Here is a 12,234-nt window from a genome sequence, read left to right as displayed (position 1 = left end):
GTGTACGCTTGCACATTTTCGTCATTCCAAGTTTTTGGTGCCATTGCTATGGACTGTTTTAAAAAGTCATTATTTGTGAATTTGTTAATTATGCATTTTGGTTCATTTTCCTATTCAATTTTAACTTAGTTAATTTTTCTTTGTTTATTTCAAGTGTTTATGAGTATTGACCAAATTATCGATTTACTCCCTGTAGACCCTAAGATTGAAAGAACTTTTTGACAGCGAAAAAGACAAGCAAGTTAGGGAAGGACCGAAGAGATGAACTTCGAAAATCTGAATTAAGGAAACAAAGCAAACCCTGCTCAAAATCCTATCCTTATTGCTAATTTTAGGGATATAGCTCTAAGACAGTATGTCATGCCAGTGTTTCATGATCTTAATCCGGGTATTAGGAGACCCGAAGTCGAGGCACAATAGTTTGAGCTGAAGTCAGTCATGTTTCATATACTTTAGACAGTGGGCTAATTCAGTGGAATGCCTATCAAAGATCCTCACCTGCACTTAAAATTGTTCATGGAGGTGAGTGATTTTTTCAAGTTAGCCTGAGTACCCGAAGATGCACTATGATTGAAGTTGTTCCCATATTCGCTAAATGATAGATTTTAACCTAGTTGAACTTATTGCCACCAAATTCAATTTCCATATGACAAGAGTTAGTAGAAAGATTCCTCATGAAGTATTTCTCGCCTAGCAAGAATGCTAAGTTGAGGAGCGAGATCACTGCTTTCCAACAAACGGATGATGAGTCCTTGTTTGAGGCATGAGAAAGGTAAAAGGAATTATTATGGAAGTGCCCTCATTATTGAATCCCACATTGCATCCAACTTGAGACGTTTTGTAATGGTCTCAATGCTTACAAGAGGATGGTAGTGGACGCTTCTGCTAATGGTTCTCTCCTTTCTAAGTCTTACAATGAGGCTTATGAAATCATTGAGAGGATTGCCAGTAACAATTATCAATGACCAACCAATTAAGAAGTGTTAGGAAGATGAGTCGCTGGAATACATAAAGTTGACGCTCTTACTTCAGTCGCATCTCAAGTATCTTGAATATCCTCAATGCTTAAAAACTTGACCACTAATAGGTTTAACAGTTTTGTAGCACAGCCACTGAATCAATATGAAAATATAGCCTGTGTCTATTTTGGGGAAGGAAATTTGTTCGAAGAGTGTCCATCGAACCCAGAATCTGTGTATTATATAGGTAACCAAAACTAAAACCGAGTAAGGCAAGGATTACAACCCCATTCCTATAACCCATCATGGCAAAACCACCCTAATTTCTCCTGGAGTAACTAAGGGGCTGGACGCAGTAACACATATGCCTAACCTAGACCGACCAAGCCACCTATTTTTACCCAACAAGTTCAAAAAAAACCTCAAGCTGAACCATCCAATGGCTTAGAAAACTTGTTGAAGGCATACATAGCCAAGAATAATGTCTTAATCCAAAGTCAAGCAGCTACATTAAAAACCCAGAAAACCAAATGGGCCAGCTTGTAACTAAACTCAAAAACTGACCACAAGGTGCTTTACCTAGTGATACAGAGAATCTGAGGAATCTAGGGAAGGAGCATTGTAAAGCGTTGACATTGAGGGGTAGAAAGAAATTAGAGCCCAACACTATCAAAGTTGAAAAGGAGCCAGCTGATTCTCATGACTTAGAGGAAGTTCAACCAAGTGTTGAAATTTTAGTTTCACCGAAACCGAAATCTGTAAAATCTGATAAGGTTTCTTCTGAACCAACTAATTTTGATAAACTAACAACTTTGTTAGTTGCAAAATTGTCATAGAAGACGAATCAACCAGTTCCAGTAAAGAAGCCTCTACCACCCTACCCTTAAAGACTTTAGAAGTAGAAGTAAGAAGTTCAATTCAAGAAGTTCCTAGATGTACTGAAGCTACTTTATATCAACATCTCGTTGGTTGAAGCACTTGAACAAATGCCGAACTACGTCAAATTCATGAAGGATATCCTGTAAAAAAAATGAACACTTGGAGAATTTGAGACAGTAGCCCTGAAAAGGAATGCAGTACATATCTTCAAGACAAACTACCCCCAAAGTTGAAGGATCCTAGATGTTTTACCATGCCTTGCAACATTGGAGCAACATATTGTGGTAAGACACTATGTGATCTGGGTGCAAGTATCAACCTGATGCCCGTGTCAATATTTAGGAAGTTGAAGATAGGTGAAGTTAGACCTACTATGGTTACACTTCAATTAGCAGATCAATCTTTAGCACATCCAGAAGAAAAAATCGATGATGTATTGGTACGTGTAGACAAATTTATTTTTCCTGCTGACTTTGTTATTCTAGACTTTGAAGTAGACAAAGAAGTGCCAATAATCCTAAGAAAGCCTTTCTTAGCAACTATAAGGACCCTTATTAATGTGCAGAAGGGCGAGCTTACTATGAGTGTTCAGGACGACCAGGTAACATTTAATGTTTTTAAGTCTATGCGATTTCCTGACACAATTGATAATTGTTCGGTAGTGTCTGATTTAGAGGAATTAGTCATGGAAAAGGAACTCAACTATGTTGAGGACCCATTGGAACAAATTTTGACATCAGACCCTCCAAATGATGAAGAGGAGGATGAATACTTAGGTTTGCTAGAAGCTAATCAAAGGGGATTTAATCCGCAATCCCATTTTCAATCTTTAGAGTTAGAGAATAAGGATTATCCCAATCAAAAGCGTCAATCGATGAGCCACCTAAATTATAACTGAAGGTACTTCCCTCACATTTAAAATATGTTTATTTAGGTAACGCTTCTACTTTGCCTGTGATTGTTTCAGTGGAATTAACCATTGAGCAAGAAGAAAAACTCATCCTAGTATTGAAGCAATTCAAGAAGGCTATCTGACGGACCATAGCCGATATTCAAGGCATTAGTCTGTTTGTATGCATGCACAAGATCAGCCTAGAAGATTGCGAGAAAGGGATTATTGATGGACAACAAAGACTAAACCCCATCATGAAGGACGTGGTAAAGAAAGAAATCATCAAGTGGTTAGATGCAGGTATAATTTACCCCATCTCAGACAGTTCATGGGTAAGTCCAATCCATTTCATAGGTAAAAAAAGGAGGTATTACGGTTATTGAGAATGAGAATAACGAGTTGATATCGACTAGAACGGTTACGGGATGGAGAATTTGCATTGATTATCGGAAGCTGAACAAGACAACTAGGAAAATTACTTTCCTTTGCTGTTTTTGGACCGGATGCTGGATAGACTCATGGGACAAGACTATTACTGCTTTCTCAATGGATACTCGGGGTATAATCAGATTACAGTAGCATCGGAAGATCAACACAAGACAACATTCACCTGCCCTATGGTACATTCGCATTTAGACGCATGCCATTTGGTTTATGTAATGCTCCTACTACATTTCAAAGATGTATGATGTCTATTTTACTGATATGGTTGAGAAATACTTGGAAGTCTTTATGGATGATTTTTCAATAATTGGAGATACATATGATGATTTTCTAGCCAATCTAGCCAATGTACTAAAGCGATGTGAAGAAACAAACCTTGTACTCAATTGGGAAAAGTGCCATTTCATGGTACGAGAAGGTATTGTTCTAGGGCATCTTATAACGAGACATGGAATTGAGGTAGATAAAGAAAAGGTAGATGTTATTGAGAAACTCCCACCTCCATCATTTGTAAAGAGTGTTAGGAGCTTTTTGGGCCACACTAGTTTCTATCGAAGATTTATCAAGACTTCTCCAAAATTGCTAAACCCTTATGCAAATTATTGGAGAAGGACACGATGTTCAAATTCGATGAGCAGTGCTTGAGAGCTTTCAAAGATTTGAAGAGTCAATTAGTTTTGGCACCCATAATCTTCACACTACACTGGGATTTGCCATTTGAATTGATGTTTGATGCAAGTGACTTCGCGATAGGAGCTGTCATAGGCCAGCGAAAGAACAAAGCTTTTCGTCCCATCTACTACGCAAGTCGACTCTGATATGATCTCAACTAAATTATACGGTAATAGAGAAAGAGTTACTTACTATTGTGTTTGCTTTTGACAAGTTTCAATATTATCTTGTAGGTACCAAAGTGATTGTCTATACAGATCACTCGACAATTAAGTATTTACTTTCCAAGAAAGATGCTAAGCCGAGACTGATCCAATGGGTACTTCTACTTCAAGAGTTCTTTCTAGAAATTAAAGATCGAAAGGGGGTAGAAAACCAAATAGCAGACCACTTGTCCAGACTGGAGCCCTAATAAGGGAATTCTCCACTTATACCCATTCAGGAGACATTTCGAGATAAACACATACTGAAGGTAAATCATGTCCATAATACCCTTTGTTTTGCTGATATTGTTAACTATGTAGCTTGTGGTTTGATACCGATTGATAAGGCATATCATCAAAAGAAAAAGTTTCTTCATGATGTGAAGTACTATTTCTAGGAAGAACCATACTTGTTTAAAAAGTGTGCAGATCAAATGATTAGGAGATGCATGGCAGAAGATGAAGTACATAAGATTCTATATCATTGTCACTCAACTCCGAGTGGGGGACACTTCGGAGGTACACGTACTGCGTCCAAAGTATTGTGAGCAGAATTCTTTTGGCCAACACTATTTAAACATGCGTATGCTTACATAAGGATTTGTGATCGATGTCAAAGGGTTGGAAACATCACCAACAGAAATAAGATGCCTCAAACAAACATCATTGAGGTAGAATTATTCGATGTTTGGGGTATTGACTTTCTCGGTCCTTTCCCTTCGTCTTTTGGTGAAAAATACATATTGGTAGCAGTAGAGTATGTGTCTAAATGGGTTGAGGTTGAGGCATACCCAACGAACGAGACTAAGGTGGTGATGAAGTTTTTACAGAAGCATGTGTTCACAAGGTTTGGAACCCTAAGAGCCATCATCAGTGATGAAGGGTCCCATTTTGTGAACAAGTGGTTGAAACGGTTACTCAACAAGCATTGTAACAACCCGATTTTGGGCCTAGTTAGAACAGTGGTTTCGAAACCAGTATTTTGGGGCTATAGAAATTATTTTTAATATCATTTTATGTGTTATGGCATGATTATATGAGCGCATGAAAATTTTGGTGAATTAATTTTAGCGTTTGTGAGCTTAATTTCGAAAAAGGACTAAATCGCATAAAGGGAAAAAGTTGTGATTTGCTAGCTAAATATGTTAAATTGCTAGTGAACCATAATTTGGGGTGTTTAAAGTGCAAATAGATCCCTTTCACAAGCTTGGCCGGCAATAGAGACAAAGAGGAGTTGAAAAGTCAAAGTTAGGTGACTTTTTTTTTGGTAATAAATAAAACAAAAAGAAAAGTTGTCATCCTTTCATCTTTTTTTTTCTTCTTCCACCGAAAATGGCAGCAAGAAGGGCGCTTGGAAAGCTTAAAATATCATCCACTTATATTCTTTGCAAGTAAGTGATTTAGAGGCCTATTTTTGATAATTTTTGTACTTTTGGAACCCTTATAGCATGAACTAGCTAATGTGGGGACTATTTTGTGAAATGGTTGAGAGTCTAGGGATTTTCCATGAAAGGAGTTATGTTGTTTGCTGAATTCTTATGGAAGAAAATAAGTCTTGGGTGTCTTATAAACAACTTTTGTGAAAGGTGTTAGCATGAAAACACCTAAAAAGACTATATTGCATAAGTTGTAAAATAGATGTTATCTGAAATAGTGGGAAATTGGAGTTTCTATAAGAGTAAGAAGGGTTTAGATAAGCTTCAGATATGAAGAAATTGGATAAAAATCGATTTTCGAACATAGGGGTAAAATGGTCATATTCCAAAAGTCTAGGGGCAAAATGGTCATTCTGACCAAATATAGGTTATTGAATACCTAGATCAATAAAGCGATTAAATTTGTGAACTTTTGTTATTTTAGATCAAGAAAATTGAGATTTGGGCTTAAATCAAGAAAGTGCGTGGTTAAAGACAAAAAGAGAATAATTAGCTGAAATTGCATTTGAGGTAAGTCCGTGTGATTAAATGAGAATGATATTTATGCCTTTGTTATTATACTTGAAAATCTATCTTGCCATGACTGTATTAAAGTTTAGGTTGATGATATTGTATATGATAAAGTGATGTCAAATGTAAATAACATTTATGTGTTGATTGAATGCTTGGAGTTTTGATGGAATATGATATTCTATTGAAATGAGTAAGTTGTATGTAAATAATACAACTACACTGTTATTATATGTGTTTAAATTGATATAGCATGAATTGCTTGGTTGTGGAAATGATTATGTTTGATGAATATTGAGATAGTAGAATTCCAGTTTGAACCTTAAGAAACAATTTGGATTTCAAGCCATGACATTCGAGTTATTTGGGAGCCAGTATAAGACCATATATGGGACATGGCATCGGCATTGAGATGAGAGCTAGTGTAAGACATGTCTGGGACATGCATCAGCCTCGAAATGTAAGCAAGTGTAAGACATGTCTGGGACATGCATCGGCTACGAGATGTGTCAGTGTAAGACCATGTCTGGGACATGGCATCGGCACGGATATGTGAGAGCTAGTGTAAAACCAGGTCTGGGACATGGCATCCGCCTCGATTTCGATAGTCAGTGTAAGACCATATCTGGGACATGGGCATTGACTTGATGGATGAGCCTGTGTAAGACCATGTCTGGGACATGGCATCGGTATTATACCCTATGTTTGAGGCTTAGTGAATATCTAATAGCTTTCCAAATGGTTCAACGGTGAGAGTTATGGTTTAAGCTAAATGAGAAAGATTATAACCATATTGTGAGTGGTACAGGAACTCACATGAAATTGATGAGATGTGAATTCAATTCATGTTATATGATTAGTAAGAAATCAAAATGAGCATGTTGAGTAACACAGGTATGTATGCCAAGCTCATGAGAAATGATTTCAGTTTATGATGTACCTTTAATGAATATGTAAATAGGTGATTCATACTTATGAGAATGACTTTGTGATGACCTTGTGATTATAGGTCTATACTTATGATGTATGAATATGTAACCTTACCAATGTTGTGAAAGTGAATTAATATGGTGTGATAAACTTAGTATCGTTAATTTACACTAAAACAGTTTTAGACAGCAGCCATAGTCCAAATTTGAAAATCCACAAAAACTTTTGGAAATTGAGTTAGAGGCTGAATAAATTATGAAATTAAATACTAATGAGTCTAATTTCACATAGAAGAAATAGTGTAAGAAAAAAAGTTTCATATTATGAAATATTTAAATTGTTGTGAGATAGATTCAGAATGACTTCGAAATCCCCTATTCTGATTTGAGAAAATCATTGAAAATTGTAAAAAAATATTTATGATTTATAATTTATATGCTTAGAATTATTAATGATTCTATTTTCAAAGAAACAGACGGGAACATCATCTGAGTGCCGTATTGTGAGATAATTAATTTTTAGTAAAGAGGGGTCAGAACTGTCACACAGTGAAAAAGGGTAACTTTAAGGAATAAACTGTACTAATTGGCTAAACCAAAAATTATGAAAATTTTATGGTGAGAAGATATGCGAGTCTAGTTTCAGGGAAAATTAGAAAAACTTAATTTTTAATTTTGTAGCTCCAGATATAAATAATTTAGTGACTCTGACTCAAGAAAATAGCTTGACTGGAACATGAGTAAAAATGCAAATAGGGTTGTATTACCATAAGAAGCAAGTTGATAAATTGCTTATTATTTTCATACGGTCTTACTAAGCTATTGATCACGTGATTTCATGATAGGTTTTAAATATTTATAATTACTCGTTCTTGAATAACTATTATCGCGATGTAGGCAAGTGTACCTAACGAACAGTATTATAGTTTTAGCAAGACCGGATTGTCGAACCCAAAGGAACTAAAAGTACTAGTAATTATTATCTTTTTATTATCTAGCCTAAGAAGAAAGAGGTTTTTGTTTTAACTAACTAATTATCTAATCTAAGAACGCACAGAGAATGGAATTGGGGACTTGCTTTTGGAAAAATCGATTGAATGAAGACAATACCTAAAGAAAAATCCACCTAGACTGTACTTGTTATTTTGGCTCCAAATCGGACGATTTATTCATTTAACTTGTTCCATAGAGATCCCAAAGTTATGTTATTATCCATATTAAAGACTAATAACATCTAATCCCTATATTGAATAACCGAGACTTTTCTCTAATTAACACTCTAGGGTTGCATTAACTCGATCTATGGATCCCCTTATTAGGTTTCACCCTAATCCGGCAAAATCTTGTCACCCTATGTCTAGACGCACAATCAACTCTGCTTAATTATGAAAAATGTACTCTTAAACAGGGTCTATTCCTCCTCTGAATAAGAGCTTATCCTATTCCTCCTCTGAATAAGAGCTTATCTTGAATCGATATCCTGGGATATCAAAACAAGAATTAAGAACACATAATTAAGAACAAATCAAATATTTATCATACAATTCAGAAAATAATAACAAGATTCGTCTTAGGTTTCATTCCCCTTAGGTATTTAGAGGATTTAGTTCATAACTAAATAAGAAAACATCTCAGAATAATAAAGAATACAAAACATAAAGAAAACCCAAATCTCCTGAAGGGGAATTGAGGAGAGATCTTCAGTCTTGATGATGAATCCGACTTTTGAGATGAATCAATCAGCTTTCTTGGAGTAATTCCTTACCCTCTACTCTGTCCTCCCCATTTCTTCCTTCTCTAGGGTGTATTTATAGGCTTTGAAATGCCTAAAAGCCCTCAAAATTAGCCTTTTCAGAATTGGACTTAACTTGGGCTCGGCAGGGACACGCCCGTGTGTGATTACTTCAGGCCGTGCTCGAGCCTACCAAATTGACACGGCCGTGTGGTCTGCCCGTGTGAGGGGGTCCAGCCGTGTTGATTTCGTACTTTGGCCCATTTTCTCCGTTTTTGGCCTATTTCTCATTCCTTTCTCTTTCCTATGCTCTCCTAAGTGTAAAACATGAAATCAAAACATTAGAAGCATTTAATTCACCAATTCTAATGGAAAATCATCCATAAAACGCGTTAAACATGGGATAAAAATATGTATAAATTATGGTTTATCAGCTATAAAGCTTACTCCCTTTCTTTCCTTTCCTTTAGTGTTTTTAGGTTAGCTCAAAGTTGGAGATCGTCGAAGGCAGTATCAAACTATCAAGTCGCTACCTTTGAAATAATAAAGTATATATTAGAAATTTCAAGAGAGTGGCATGTATAGAGACCTAGTTGATTGACATGTATTATTTTGCTTTGGCTAAATGTATTGGCTTAAATTGAGTTATATGTATATGGCCATGAGATGTGACTCATATTGATTATGGCTTGTAAGCCTAGCTATTCATGTCATGGCTAATGTTTATAATGTGATTATGTTTATTTGCCATGCATGGTTAGTAATATGACATGTGTGTTGGATGTATGCTCTATGATCAATTGAGGTGTCATAGCCATGTATTAATTGCACGTTATATGCACAACGTGATAATAATTGAACATGAGTTCTTGATGGGTAAGTTCGTAACCATAATATAATGGTAAAAGTGGTCATTAAAATGACAAGTCTTATGAATGTGAAATAAGGAATCTAGACTTGGTATTGCATGAGTAGACGCATTACTTGTAAGAGGACATGTTAATATTAAGGATATATATTAAAAAAGAGTGTTTAATCACTAAAATGATGCCATGATTTGTGATTTTGATGTGCATAAGGCTGTAAGAGATTATGGGTAACATGAAGGCTTGGAAAATAGCCTAAGTGTTGGCCACACGGGCTGAGACACGACCATGTGTCTCAACCGTGTGAGGGACATGGTCTGGAGACACGGGAGTGTGGCTTGGCCGTGTGGTTTGATGTACATGCTGACATCATAAACAGAGAGTTACACGGTTTGAGGACACAAGCGTGCCAAAGGCACACAGGTGTGTCCCTATTTCCACACAGGCGTGTGACCCTGTTTCATGGGAAAATTTCCTAAGTTTTCTTGAAAATTTTCAAAGTTCTCAGTTTAGTCTCGAATCAATTCCGATGAATCTTTTAGGCTTCGTAGACCCAAATAAGGGATGGCATGCATGTGTTTGAAAGGTTTTGAATTAAAAGAGATTTTATGGCCCAGTTTTTGCATGAATGTGTATGTCTAAGTCTGGTAATGTCTAGTACCTTGTTCCGGTATCAGACATGGGTAAGGGGTGTTATATTTAGTGGTATCAGAGCCAGGTTTAGTCGGTTCTCGGACTAACCTAGCACGTGTAAGAGTTTAGCTATACATGCCACAAGTTTGTGATAGTGTGATTTCTCCCGGTATGAATGAGAACTATCTTGTGTGGGCAAGGTACTCTTGAACCGAGCTACACCCGATCACATAGATAATGATGCTAAAGTATTCAATAAAGTGCAGTTATGAAGAGTTGAAACTTGGAAAGGTACAAACAAGAATTCGTGAAACGTATATGTACATATTTGTGATATGAGAACATGAAATAGAATGTGTGCATGGTATAATGAACTTATCTATGATTGATTGATAATCCCATGGTGTACATGCTTGATTTGTTCAAGTGAATACATATGTTTAGATAACTTACTAAAAATACAGGTAGAAAGAATGTTCATGTATACTTACTTGAACGAATATGGTTGGCAAAATCACATAGTTTGAGTATAAGTGTTAAATTGCTTGGATTAATTTACATATTTGTAATGATATGCATACGATGATGTACGAAATGAAAGTATAGATTGGAATATACTTATCCATGTTTGTTGGCTCTCGTATGATGTTATGTGCATGATTGGTTTGATTAAATGAGTGGGATAAGTAAAGTTACTCAAAATTCATAGAGTGCATGCATGAGTATACTTGTTTAAATGAGATAACTGGAAAGTTGGCGTAAACCGAATATGAATTTCGGATTGTCTGAAATGAATGATATGATTTTGATGATGTTGCTATGATGATGAAAGTTGTGTTACATGTGTATGTATATGAGAGTCGAGTCAGAGGCCCTACGACCTCACCCCCTTACCAGAGTGGTGTATTGTAATGGAATTTCACAAGAATTGTGCTGAATAAATTCACAAGTATGAAACCAAAGAGTTCAGTGGAGAAATATCTATAAACACGATTAAAGATTGAGAATGAGTTGATAAGTAAGCCAGAGCTAGAAAAGTATTAGGTTGACATAAAGATTATGTGAATTATGCACTGTCACAATTAGAGAAGAAATGTACTTTGGTAAATCGAATTACTCAGGTACGAGGTTGAGAAAGTGCAATAATATGAGATTTGTGATGACAGAAATAGTTAGAGGAATAATATTTGAAACGTGAAATGTCTGAGTATGGAAATCATAGTGAGTAGATGATGACTATCTCTCTTGATATATTTTAAGAGATGAAGTATTACAGTGGCTATCTATCTTCTGATGAAATTCTTGTTATATGAGAATGTTATCTGATCTTAATGTCAGACGAAGACATTGTTGGTCTGACTAGTTTATAATCTGCTTTGCTCTACCTCTCTCTGTTATTCTGTTATATACAGTCTGATGGGAACTTATGAGAAAATGCACATGATGCTATGCTTTTGTTTCTCTAAATTATCGTATTTGATTCCAGTGGGATTAAATGATACTTTCTTCTAGACTTTTTCCCTCTGGGGAATTATCGAAGTCTTTCATATTATCTTAAGATGTTGTTTTCGGACTTCCAATATAGTTCTGTATCTTGGGACTTCTCTATCATGGATTTCCTTACTTGGTTTTCTTGTTATCTTTGTTCCATAATCTATCAATTATGACTCATGTTCAAAGTGTGTTCTTTAGCTTACGATAATCATGTCAAGTGTGACTATGCTCCTGATTTGATCATGGTAATGTGGTGATTTTAGCATTTTGATTTCTCTAATTTACGTATAAGGATTTGACATTGGCAAAGGCCTAAGTGGTGAAATTTTGAATTTCAATTGGTATGATAGATCTCTTTTCTTAAGTAAGTTAACTGAAACTAATGCCTTCAATTGAGATATCTATGTTATTTGGGATAATGCAATCGTATGATCTTGGAGAAAGCAAATTGTGGCTACGAGTACTTGGACAGAAAAATCCAAAACATATATAGAAATTTCACGAGGAACCCTCAGGAATAGTGTATTAGTGATCGAATTTGGATCTCGACATTGTTGATTTTTGTACATGAATTCTAGAAATGTT

The 12,234-nt window shown here is 35.8% G+C and overlaps 1 non-coding gene across 1 annotated transcript; it reads right to left on the bottom strand.

Annotated features, from left to right (window-relative positions):
- Positions 1-704: 704 nt before the first annotated feature.
- LOC121217076 (small nucleolar RNA R71) lies at positions 705-811 on the bottom strand. The gene has a single exon (XR_005913301.1). It is a non-coding gene; the product is annotated as a small nucleolar RNA R71 (small nucleolar RNA).
- Between the last annotated feature and the right edge of the window lie 11,423 nt (positions 812-12,234).

Source organism: Gossypium hirsutum, chromosome A02 (genome assembly GCF_007990345.1).
Source record: "Gossypium hirsutum isolate 1008001.06 chromosome A02, Gossypium_hirsutum_v2.1, whole genome shotgun sequence".
In the NCBI taxonomy this organism is placed as follows: Eukaryota; Viridiplantae; Streptophyta; class Magnoliopsida; order Malvales; family Malvaceae; genus Gossypium; species Gossypium hirsutum.
Note: the sequence above shows the minus strand (reverse complement) of the source record. Positions and strands in the feature narration are given on the sequence as shown.